Here is an 11,826-nt window from a genome sequence, read left to right as displayed (position 1 = left end):
ATATTCATAATAATTCAGATCAAAGTGGACATTACCGCCACTCAGAACCAAGAGAAAAGCAGGAACCGGGATCCAGGAACGTTGGAGCTGGTTCTGGTCCGGGCTGTGATGGGTGGAGGACTGAGCCGACCCTCTCCACCTCCTGCCCTCTGACCCGAAGAGGCTGGAGCTCCAGCACAACGGGGAGATGAGGGGGGTTTATGGTGTTTGGCTGGTGTCCAGAGCGAAGGGGAGCTGTTTGAACTGTTTGCACCGGGGTTTGAGCGGATTAGCGTGTGCGGCGCTGCAGCTGATTTCGTCTGGAGAGCCGGGTAATTTATGTGTTTGAGCGGCTGCTCAGCTATAAATAACAGTAATAGAATGTTGATACAAGGGAGAGGTCATGTAGTCGCAGTCATCCTCTTCAGATTTGACCTCGCAGCTCACGAACGGGACTGAACGCCGGACGCTCTGCTTCACTCCGCATCACTCAGCCTCATGTGCAGGATGGAGAAGACGCCTCCTCATGGACACCGCCCAGCTGCTCCAGCTCCAGCTCATCTGCCGTCTGCTGGAGACGCCTGACCCCGCATGACCTTCCCAGTCATGCAGCCAATAGAACACACCATGAACAAACGCATTAAACATCCAGTGGACTAAAGCCTTCCAGTTTTTAATTAGAAACTGCTAAATTAACATATTTCATGTGGCTGTGCATGACGCAGTGAGCTCACCGCTTCCTGCAGAGAACCCTGGAGTCAGGACCAGGACAGGGACCGGGACGGGGACCGGGACGGGGACCGGGACGGGGACCGGGACGGGGACCAGGACAGGGACCGGGACGGGGACCGGGATGGGGACCAGGACGGGGACCAGGACGGGACCAGGACGGGGACCAGGACAGGGACCAGGATAGGGACCAGGACGGGGACCGGGACGGGGACCAGGACGGGGACCAGGACGGGGACCAGGACAGGGACCAGGATAGGGACCAGGACGGGGACCAGGATGGGGACCAGGACCGAGACACCTTTGTTTTCGGTCCTGCTCTCTGTCCTCAGCTCCTCTCTGATGCTGTGCCAGAAGACTCCTGGACCTGGTGGGACAGGACTGTGGCACCACTCCCCCGTCTGTCCCCCCCCGCTGTGCTTCCAGTCCGAGAGCTCGGCCCCCCTCTGGGATCTGGTGTGGAATGGTGGCTCCTGGTTGTGGTTGCAGGTTCCACTGCTGCTGGACTCGTTTGTTCTGTCAGGTTGTTTCTTGGAGGGTTGGACAGTGTCGTCTGCCAGAGTCCGGGGTCCGTCTGTACTTTTCTCCTAGTTTGAGTTTTGCCCCTGACTTTGCTGTGTTGGAGTCGCTCCTGGTAAATAAAGATTATGGAGTGGAAGCTGTGTCTGTCTGAGTCCGAGTCTCAGAGTCTCAGAGTCTCAGAGTCTCAGAGTCTGACCTGAGACAGCAGCCTCTGCCCCCACTGGGGCCGCTGCATTCAGGTTCGTCCGTCTCTCCGTCCATCCGTCCTTCTTCCTCTGCTGTCTGAACGCTGCAGAGCCCTGCAGGACCGTCTCCAGGACCGGGACCAGGGCCTGGCTCCAGAGGCCCTGACACCAGTCCAGGTGTTGTCAGACGCCGTCCACAGGCGCCTTGCTGGTGTGATACAGCACGCTCACACATCTCACTCCGCTGAGCTCCGAAGGTGAGAGCAGGAGGTGCAGGAGAGGGAGGTGAGCCGGGTTCCAGTTCCCAGAGCCCGTCCAGAACACTTCAGTCCCGCTACAGAACGTGTCTGTTTCCAGCAGAAGCCTTCTGGCATTCACCGATCTGTTCTTTAAGCCTGCAGAACTTTAAGAAAGGATTGTGGGATTTATTTTGAATGTGGAACAGCTCTGATTCAGTTGTGTCAGTGTTTTATACCTCTGACTTCTTCCAGTGACGCTGCTGTCTGATGCCTTCACAGGAGAGAAAGCCGGATGAGGGAGCGCCGGCCTGTAAGCCAGGTCTCTAATCTCCAGAGAGGCGCCTCTGTCGAACAGAGAAACCTAGAGAAATGTCAGCGCTTCACGTCGTCCGTTACGTCGTCTGGAGTTGAGTTTGTGAAGGTTTAAACGAGAGCAGGGAAGTCCCACGTCACAGACTTAAAATGCTGCCGATCAGGTCTGTTTGAATTTAAGGGTATCCAAGCAGCCCTGAGGTGTTCTGCACTGGCCGCCTCTGGTAGAAAGGGGGTGTGTTGTGGGCGGGGCCTGAGGGGAGTCTACCTGTAGAGAAACGTGCATGCAGGTGTGTGTAGTTTCTACAGCTGATTTTTTTTCAGTGTTCTGCTTCAGCCCCTGGAGTCTGGATCCTGCGGTGCTTCATGCTGAGAGCCTGGAGCATCAGCAGCTGTGGTCCGACCGGCCGGAGAGAAGCAGCGCTCGTCATTTCTGCCTGAACGCAGAGGCTCCGTCACCAGCACATCATTTTAGTTACTGTCTTCACACTTTCGCATTATGCTGAATGTTTTCCAGTCGCAGCCTCAAAACGTCTCAGAACTGGATACGCTTGAAAATGTAAAATTCCTTTGATCATTCCAACATGGCCGAATGCCAAAGTCCACACAGTTCCACGGAGCGACAAACTCATGATGAATGAGATTCGTGTTTTCACACAGACTTCAAGACCACAGTTGTTTAGATTGCTAAGTGCAGCATAAATTAAGGACAAGGACATTTCCTCCAAACGGCTCTCTTTCCCATGAAACTCTCCCACTGCCAAACACTCAAACGCACCCTATTTAACATTTCAGCTGTGATTGGTTGTAAAAGAACAGTGTTTTTTAGGCTTCATCTATGATTCATTTTATTTTGATTACTGTTCAGTGAAGATTATTGGTGATTAATGTGTAGCTGATGAGTTTTTAAGTGAAATGTAACCACTGGCAGTGATCTCCTGCAGGTCTCCACCTATGAAAACACTGCTACTGTGCACACACACACACACACACACACACACACAGGCTGATTTACACCCTTCATGAAGCATGCTGGACATCGTGAGGCTGTAACACCGGGTCCTTCGCTCCCCGCTGCACACTTCACTTCATGAAATATGTTGCTAAGATAAGCCTTTCTTATTTCTTGGTGGGGGAATTCAGTGCTGACAGCAGCACCAAGCGTCCTGTCTCTGGGGATTGTTACACCCATCACTGCTGCTCTCGTCTCCTGGTTCTCCTGGTTCTCCTGGTTCTCCTCCACCACCAGGTCAGGCTGATCCTCCATCACCAGTTAGTCAGTCTGGATCTTGAAGTCCCTCAGGATCTGGTCTTGGTGGTTCTCCACCCCTTCCGGGGGGGTTCTCCATCTAGACTCTGGGTTCTCCAGTCCGTACTCCACAGATGTTCCTGTAAACTCTGTCTCAGTCTGGTTCTGGTTCTGGTTCCAGGTCCGCCTGTCCTGCCAGCATCTGGCCCCCTGCTGTGATGGTCTGGACTGTTTCAGTACACCTGACCAAGTCGATGGTATCTCAATGCCTTCTGTCCTCCATCCTGTGTGTGTGGTCAACAAACAAACGTGGACATGTCAGCGTTTCCAGAGGATCGTCGTGGTGCCAGCAGGTTTAAATGGAAGTGGATCCTTCGTGTCAATAGGCCTGTCTGTATGTTCTGTGACTCAGTTCTTCTTGTCTGCTCACCCAGGCTTTAAATGAAAATCACATTACTAATGAAGCATGAATGGGAGAGGGCTAAGAGAACTGAGTCAACTGCAGTGTGGATTCATTCCCCTTCACCCTCCTTTAGGAGCCATGAGCATCATTTACTCTGCAGACCCTGACAGAAAGTGTCGTGTTGAGTCCATACCGTCACCCCGCTGAGGATTTCAAACCCACATTCTGTTCTGCTTACGTGTGCTGATCCCAGGTCAGCTGTGCATGTCTGCTACAATCAACCCATGCATGCCTCCTGACCTCCCAGAGGAGGCGACCCCCCCAGCCTCGCCAGAGTGAACGGTTCAGCTGGTGCTGCTCAGACGGGGAGCAGTGTGCGTCCTCTCAGTTGATCGACATGTTTAAAGCAGTGACACAGTCATTGGTGTGTGGACCTCCGGAGACCGTTAGGATCCAGGTCCACTGGAACTGCAGAGGACAGCCTGACGTCAAACAGACAGGGTCTCAATCACAGTCATGGGTTTGTTTTGATGGGAAGCTGTTTTCAGTGGAGACACCCAGAGCTTTGACAGAAATCAATCTGAATGTGTTTGGGGTCCATGCAGACCTCGGGTCTACAACATGAGTTTTAAAAGGGTCCTAATGGCTGTTAACATGAAGGGGCAAAAACAAAGAACTGTAGGGAAGAATTTGTCAGTGCAACACGCTCAGAATGGAACCAGGACTGCTCCAACACTTTTTATTCACACCATGCCCAGTTCTCCATGAACACAACACTGCATCCACAAGTCAGTTGGTGAATGAAACGAGTCAGAAACTCAGATCCGATCTGATAAACAGGAGCCGCACAGCCATTACCAATAAAAGGTCATGAAGGAGGTCTGCCAGTACAGGTGCATCAGTGAGACAGCTAGCTTAAAAACAATTCAAAACATTCCCTTTGGTGACGGAAGCTTTCTCCTTCAACAGTGCAGCGGCTTAGTGTGAGGTGGACTGTTTGAGTGTGAGGCTGCAGGTGGAGAGTGAGGTTGCAGGTGGAGAGAGAGGCTGCAGGTGGAGAGTGAGGTTGCAGGTGGAGAGTGAGGTTGCAGGTGGAGAGTGAGGCTGCAGGTGGAGAGTGAGGCTGCAGGTGGAGAGTGAGGTTGCAGGTGGAGAGAGAGGCTGCAGGTGGAGAGTGAGGCTGCAGGTGGAGAGTGAGGCTGCAGGTGGAGAGTGAGGTTGCAGGTGGAGAGTGAGGCTGCAGGTGGAGAGTGAGGCTGCAGGTGGAGAGTGAGGTTGCAGGTGGAGAGAGAGGCTGCAGGTGGAGAGTGAGGTTGCAGGTGGAGAGTGAGGTTGCAGGTGGAGAGTGAGGCTGCAGGTGGAGAGTGAGGTTGCAGTGAGGCTGCAGGTGGAGAGTGAGGCTGCAGGTGTGAGGCTGCAGGTGGAGAGTGAGGCTGCAGGTGTGCGGTTGCAGGTGGAGAGTGAGGCTGCAGGTGGAGAGTGAGGTTGCAGTGAGGCTGCAGGTGGAGAGTGAGGTTGCAGGTGTGAGGCTGCAGGTGGAGAGTGAGGTTGCAGTGAGGCTGCAGGTGGAGAGTGAGGTTGCAGTGAGGCTGCAGGTGGAGAGTGAGGTTGCAGTGAGGCTGCAGGTGGAGAGTGAGGCTGCAGGTGTGAGGCTGCAGGTGGAGAGTGAGGCTGCAGGTGTGCGGTTGCAGGTGGAGAGTGAGGCTGCAGGTGGAGAGTGAGGTTGCAGTGAGGCTGCAGGTGGAGAGTGAGGTTGCAGTGAGGCTGCAGGTGGAGAGTGAGGTTGCAGGTGTGAGGTTGCAGGTGGAGAGTGAGGCTGCAGGTGGAGAGTGAGGCTGCAGGTGGAGAGTGAGGTTGCAGTGAGGCTGCAGGTGGAGAGTGAGGTTGCAGTGAGGCTGCAGGTGGAGAGTGAGGCTGCAGGTGTGAGGTTGCAGGTGGAGAGTGAGGCTGCAGTGAGGCTGCAGGTGGAGTGTCTGTGTCTGAGCGGAGGCTGAGGTGGATGCAGAGTCTCTGGTGATGCTCACTGCTGCTCTTCCTGCAGAACTCAGTATTTGCAGTCCACAGACGGACCCTCGTTCCCAGTCGTCCCCTGTGGTCAGTGACTGTGGACGTCAGTGTGCTGTCGCCATAGCAACACTGAGTCCTCCAGTGAGGCAGCTCTGTGTCGGTCCTCTGTGGACCTGCTGAGAGGACCGCCATCCAGACCTGGCTTTTAATGAAGACGAGGGGCTAGAGTCTTCTGCATTCATGTCTATGTAGAGGATGAGGCATTTGTCCTCACCATAATCAAGAAAGTTCTTCACTGTTGTGGAATTTGACCCACCCACTCAGGACGGAGTTGTCCTGGATAGAGACAGACACCCTGTTACGGCCAGCTCGTTTGGGAGATGGGTAAAGGCAGTAACATAAAAGACCACACACTGAAAGTGGAAATTAGAGTTATTTATTTAACAGAAGTAAGATCAAACGGTAACCAAAAAAGACCCTAACCTAGAGTTGTATACCCCATATTGTGGTGACGGCCGTAACACACCCTCTGTTCACAGAACTAACAACCTGATACTGCAGCAGAGCTTTGTTCAGGGCATGTCAAGTTGCTCTCATGCAAACAAGCAGACAACGGACATCAACAGCACTGAAGAAGGGACAGGTGGGCCACATGCACCGCTCCCAATACGACTCTGCTTTTCTCCACTGCTCCACCCCTACAATTAATTTGTCCCTTGTGTTAGACAGGGGCCCTGATTTATCAAACAAAATCAGTACGTTTCCATGTAGGCAATAACCCTTTCTTAACTGGAATATTCTCAATAACCCGGCTGCACACACCTGCTAAAACTCCTATATGCTCATATTCCGGTTTTTAAAAACCTGAATATTACCCCTTGGTTGCTCCTTTTCTAACCCGAATTTCTGTTCATATGAGGGAGAACCAGAAAATAACTGGACACTGGTTATAACTTTTCATTTGTTTTATTTTAACAATTATTCAAAGCTGTCTCCTTCACAGTAATCCCCGCTGGTTTGAATACACCGTTGCATCCGTGTTTTCCAGCTTTCAAAGGCGTTTGAAAACTCGTGCGTATTGATCCCGTTCAGTGCGTCTTTCGATTTTTGTTTAAGCTCCTTGACGTCCTCAAATCTCCACCCCTTCAGCTCTTTCTTCATTCTTGGGAAGAGAAAAAAGTCACAGGGGGCTAAGTCCGGCGAATAGGGCGGATGAGGCAGCAGGATCATCCTGTTTTTCTCCAGGAACTGCATTCCGCGCAGGGCCCGGTGCTCCGGCGCGTTATCGCGGTGCTGCCTCACTGCTTCTCAGAGCCCCTCAGGACCTGGATGTAGTGGTCCAGGTGAACAGACTGCCAGGCGGCTCAGACTCGCTGTGGACGACCCCTTTCCCATCGAAAAAGCAGATCAGCATGGCTTTTACCGCTGACCGGGACTGGTGTGCTGTTTCCGGCCGAGGGGAGTCCGGGTGTCGCCGCTGGCTCGACTGCTGCTTCGTCTCTGGATCGTAGGCGTGACGCCAGGTCTCATCCACCATGAGGACTCTGCCCAGCAGCCCAGGATCCTCTTCAGTGTGCTGAAGGATTTCCCGGCACACATCCACGCCGGCCGCCTCCTGCTCCGGAGTGAGGACGCCCTGAACCATCTTCGCTGCGACCCGCCGCAAGCCCAAATCCTGGGTCAGGATCTCCTGACAGGAACTCCACGGAACCCCTGTCAAGGTGGACACCTCCCCGATCGTCCTTCGCCTGTCAGCCAGGACCACGGCTTCCACCTCGCGGATCTGTTCCTGCGTGCATGAGGATGCGGGTCGTCCGGAGTTGGGCTGGTCTTCAGTGGACATTTCTCCCCTTTCAAAGCGCCATCCCATTCAGAAACCTGCGCTCTCCCCAGGGCACCATCTTTATACGCCTCCTGGACCATGCTGAGTGTTTCTGACGCTGTTTTCCCAGCAGAAAACAGAATCTGATGCTTGCGCGCTGATCGTGTTTAGTGATGTTTTCCGCCATTTTTGTGGTTTTCCAAAGACGGGGGTCCTGCTGTGCTGACGTCGGCGCTGTGTGTGCTTTCCCTGTGGAACTTTGTGAGACGATACATGCTGTAGTGAGATTTAACAACCACAACTCTGAAATCATTCTTGTTTTAATTTTATAAACACAGTCCGGTTTCTTTCCAGTCCCCCCTCGTATAAACGCGCATCGGAATATCCCGGTCGAAAGAGACATTAAATACTGCTCTGCGCATGTTCAATCCACAAGGAATCTGGTCTTTTGAGTTCAGGAACTACTGGTGACACAGTTTAACTGCTACCAAGTAAATAAAATGTGCACAAACGATGGTTCAGTTCTTCTCTTTTACTGAAAAAATGCTGCATCGCATCATTGAACATGTCACCACCGCCGGCTCACACTCTTTTTCTAACGTGCAGAGAGCCTGCAGCCCTCCTTCTTCTTCTGTGGTGTCTGTGTAAAATAAGGTTGAACATGCAAACAGCACACCTAGTGGCATGAAGTGCAAATGCAGTCACGGCGTCGTCTGTGGCCGTGGTTTGAATGATGTTTTCACAGTGATACACACACCAGTCACTGTGCAGAGCTTCTGCTTCACACACTCAGAGGAGGAGTCTCCGTCTTGGCCCGGGGGAGGGGGGACACTTTACCCCCAAGAAGGTGTGAGACAGTATTTCAACCTGTCAGTGTCCACTGTGGCCTCATATGAGAGAAGCTTCATAAGACGGAGGCACTGACCGGGTTCAGACCTGTCCCGTGCTCTCCTGAGGGTGGGGTTTCTTTATAAATGAAGACTGGGCGGACGTGTGGAGCGGGACCTTGTCCAGTCTGTCTCCTACTCTTGCCTGAATAATATTCCCTTCTCCGTCCCTGCCCTTTCACACCAGCCATGTAAAATCTGAACCTTAGACTAAATTCGGTCTTTCTGGGAGAATCCTCATCATTATTCATGTGGAAGCTCCTCTGGTCAAAGACCCAGATCTTTCAGGTGGACTCTGGACCCCCTGAAATTGCCAGTGTCTGAGTGGACATTCCAACAGCTGCAGTGAGAGGACATGACGTGGAGCACAACGTGCTTCAGTGGCAACAAAGAAAGCCAACGGCGCATGTAACCCCATAGCCGGGTCCGAGTGAGACCAGAGGGCTGGTGGGCCGGGGGTCCAGGTTCCAAAGAGGTAGGAGACAAGGGAGAATCCATGAGACACCAAAGACCAGCTGGAGTCGGAGGTGAAGTTGTCACAGAAGAACTGTATTCAAGAACCATCACACAATAAGATGAAGGAAACTTAGCAGCCGGCAACTCTCATGGGAAAAAAAATGAAAACCAAAAATCACCACAAAGGTGGGAAAATCAGCAAAATGTGCTCAAGTTCAGTAGTTCCTTGGAGTCATGTCATCAATTGTCTTTCCATCCAGTCCGGTTGGTCCGCAGTGTTAGTCAAGTCTGGTCCGGGTTCATGAGTCACAGGTTCCAGGGTCGTACCGGCACGGCAGGGATCAAGGTGAGGAACTGGGTGGTTCCTCCACCGGGGCATCAGGACCAGGTTCTGGGACAGATCGCCACCTCCTCTGTCAAGGAGGAATCCAAATTCAGTCCAGGGGTTCCATGTATCAGTGGTGATCAACCAAGGGAAAAAACCCAGCCAAGAATTTCACAGAGTTTTCACGTCACTTCCTGGTCACGTCCTCGCTCCCGAGCACGCTCATGGACGGCTAAAAGCCTGTCCAGCTCTTCATTTGTCCTGAAATTATTATTTTTTTCCAGTTCGCTTCCTCTCTGCTCATCCGGGTCACCTGCGCTACCTGAAGGGGAGGGAGCTGGCTTCCCTCCACCAGTAGGATTTCAGTGCTGCTACAGGACAACCAATGGATGGATTTTCACAGACATGTGATCAACCAAATAGTTTCTTTATTTCACAAAGTATCGGAGAATAAAGGCATAAACAATAAAAACTATAAATAAAGAGAAATAAATCAAAACACGTTCATAAAACACACACAGAGTATGAAGCTCAGTTTCTGCTGGGCTACAAGCAGACGCAGAGAGAAAGGTCAGAGGTCAGAGGTGGCGTGCTGAGGGAGAGCCGGTGCTCTTTGGCCAGAAGACTGTAAATCACAGTCGTTTGCGGTTAGCCATTAGTCGCTAGCCGGCTGCAGAGGCGGGACTTCCAGTTTGGGTCTGCACCAATCAGATGAGCCGGATTTCTTCTTCTGCCTGTGCGGTCAGTGCTCATTCCAGCAGACAGCGCCCCCCCACCAGCACTGCTGTAACTGCATGGCGCAGTGGTGCAGAGCAGCAGAGCAGACGAGGGGCTGGCAGGAGGCCAGTGTGTAGCTGAGGCATTCTGCTGTGGAGGGCTCCCTCTTTATTCTCTTGGACCTGCCTCTGGGTCCCACTCCCCTGGTTGGGAAACACTTTCAAAGCTCCACATCCTCTTTTGCTCTCCTTCAAGCACCTCTGTCCACACATGACTCAGTGGAAGCGTCCCGGCCCGGCGTGGGAAGCGTTCGAAGTCCCAGAGGTCCCCGGTGGAATCTCAGGCCTCGGTGTCCTGAACTCCTCGGGCCGGATGGAAACACATCGGCGTGAGAGCCAGCGGCTTCCCACACAGCGGCAGGCTGGGGGTGTGCACGGACGAAGGCCTGCTCACTGAGGCTGGCTGTCTGCAACTTTTCTGGGGATTGTGTGAAACGTCCAAACTTTCTTTATGAATTCGTCAGAATGTGCTGTCTTATTTCCACTCAAGTCGTGGGTCACGGTACCAGTCAGGACTTCTGCTGACGGCCTCTGTGCATTGCCCTCATGTCTGCTTCCTGGATTTTTACTTGCACTTTACCAGTGACGTTCTCATGTGACGGCTGCTCGCCATCTCATGGCTGAAGCTGAGCATCAGCGGCTCCTCCATGGACGACCTGCAGCAGACCTGACCTGGTGAAAAGAGCTGGGGAGCCAGACTGAATGTCGGCTGCTCAGTCTGCACATGAAGGTTTGTTTTTGTGGCCAAAATACCACTTTAGTAGTCAAAATCACAGCGCTCCATTTCAGTCCATTGTAATTACGTTTCCCTGCGATTTTGTGGGATTTTTTTACTTGTATGTTTCATAACAATGTTCTGTGTTTTGGCTGCTGACTGGAGTTTGCGCCCTACAGGCCTGGTGCCTGGCATCACCAGCTGCATGATGTTTGGTGGCGGATTTGGTGAATTGGTAAAATCCATGTGTTGCACCACACTGTTGCATGCTTTATTTTGCATGGAAACTTTTGATCAGCTGAGAACTCTAAGCTCCACTGAGAACTTCAGTCCTCTGGGTAGAGGTCTCACTTTTCGGGAGGAGCTTACAGGATCTGTAAAGCCGTTCCTGTAGCACTGTGAAGTTTGACACGTTGTTATATTGAAGTAATGAACCACTATTATCAAAATTGATGATTAATGAGTGGAACTTATATGATTTTAAATGTAACAGCGGTGGTGAGTGCTGCCTTGAGATGGATGATATTGTATGAATATAACAGAGGATGTAAACTAAAAGGAACTGAGAAAGTAACACTGTGCTGAGAACGCTCACTCTGAATACCTGAAACGGCCTATTTCCCCACAGAGTACAGAAACTCACTTCAAAACACTGAATAAAGTCTACCTGGTTGCAGAATTCCTTAAAAGACGATTTAAGTTTGAAGTTGATTTGTGTTCCTTCACTAATGTTTATTAGAATATGTGTTTTTCTCAAGCTCTGTGTCCAGAAACTTCCGGTTAGAATTTTTGTTCTACTTTTGGTTAGAGTTATGCTATTGGTTAGAGTTAGAGTTATGCAGCTCGTCATGCAGCACATCAAGTCTGCCCTCCCATCCACCCCGGATCCCTACCAGTTTGCTTATCGGTCCAACCGCTCGACCGTTGACGCCATCGCCACTGCTCTCCACTCAGCCCTGACCCACCTGGAGACCAGTGGCGGCTGCTGGTCTTCCAAAGAGGGGAAGCTCATTTTCAGCATACATTGTAATATGTGTAATCTGTTTTTTGTATGTAAATTCTATTAGCTTTCATGCCTTTTGTACGCCCTGTCAAAGTTAGACAGATCCCCAAAGCCCACTTGTGACCAGACAACACCTCCCTGAGACGGTTTCATCCAGAGGCATGGCCAGCAGGACATTTTATTGGTGACAGCACTTCCAGTCAGCAGCTCACCTGGT

This window comes from Salarias fasciatus, chromosome 3, assembly GCF_902148845.1.
Source record: "Salarias fasciatus chromosome 3, fSalaFa1.1, whole genome shotgun sequence".
Lineage (NCBI taxonomy): Eukaryota > Metazoa > Chordata > Actinopteri > Blenniiformes > Blenniidae > Salarias > Salarias fasciatus.
This window is presented reverse-complemented; position numbering follows the sequence as displayed.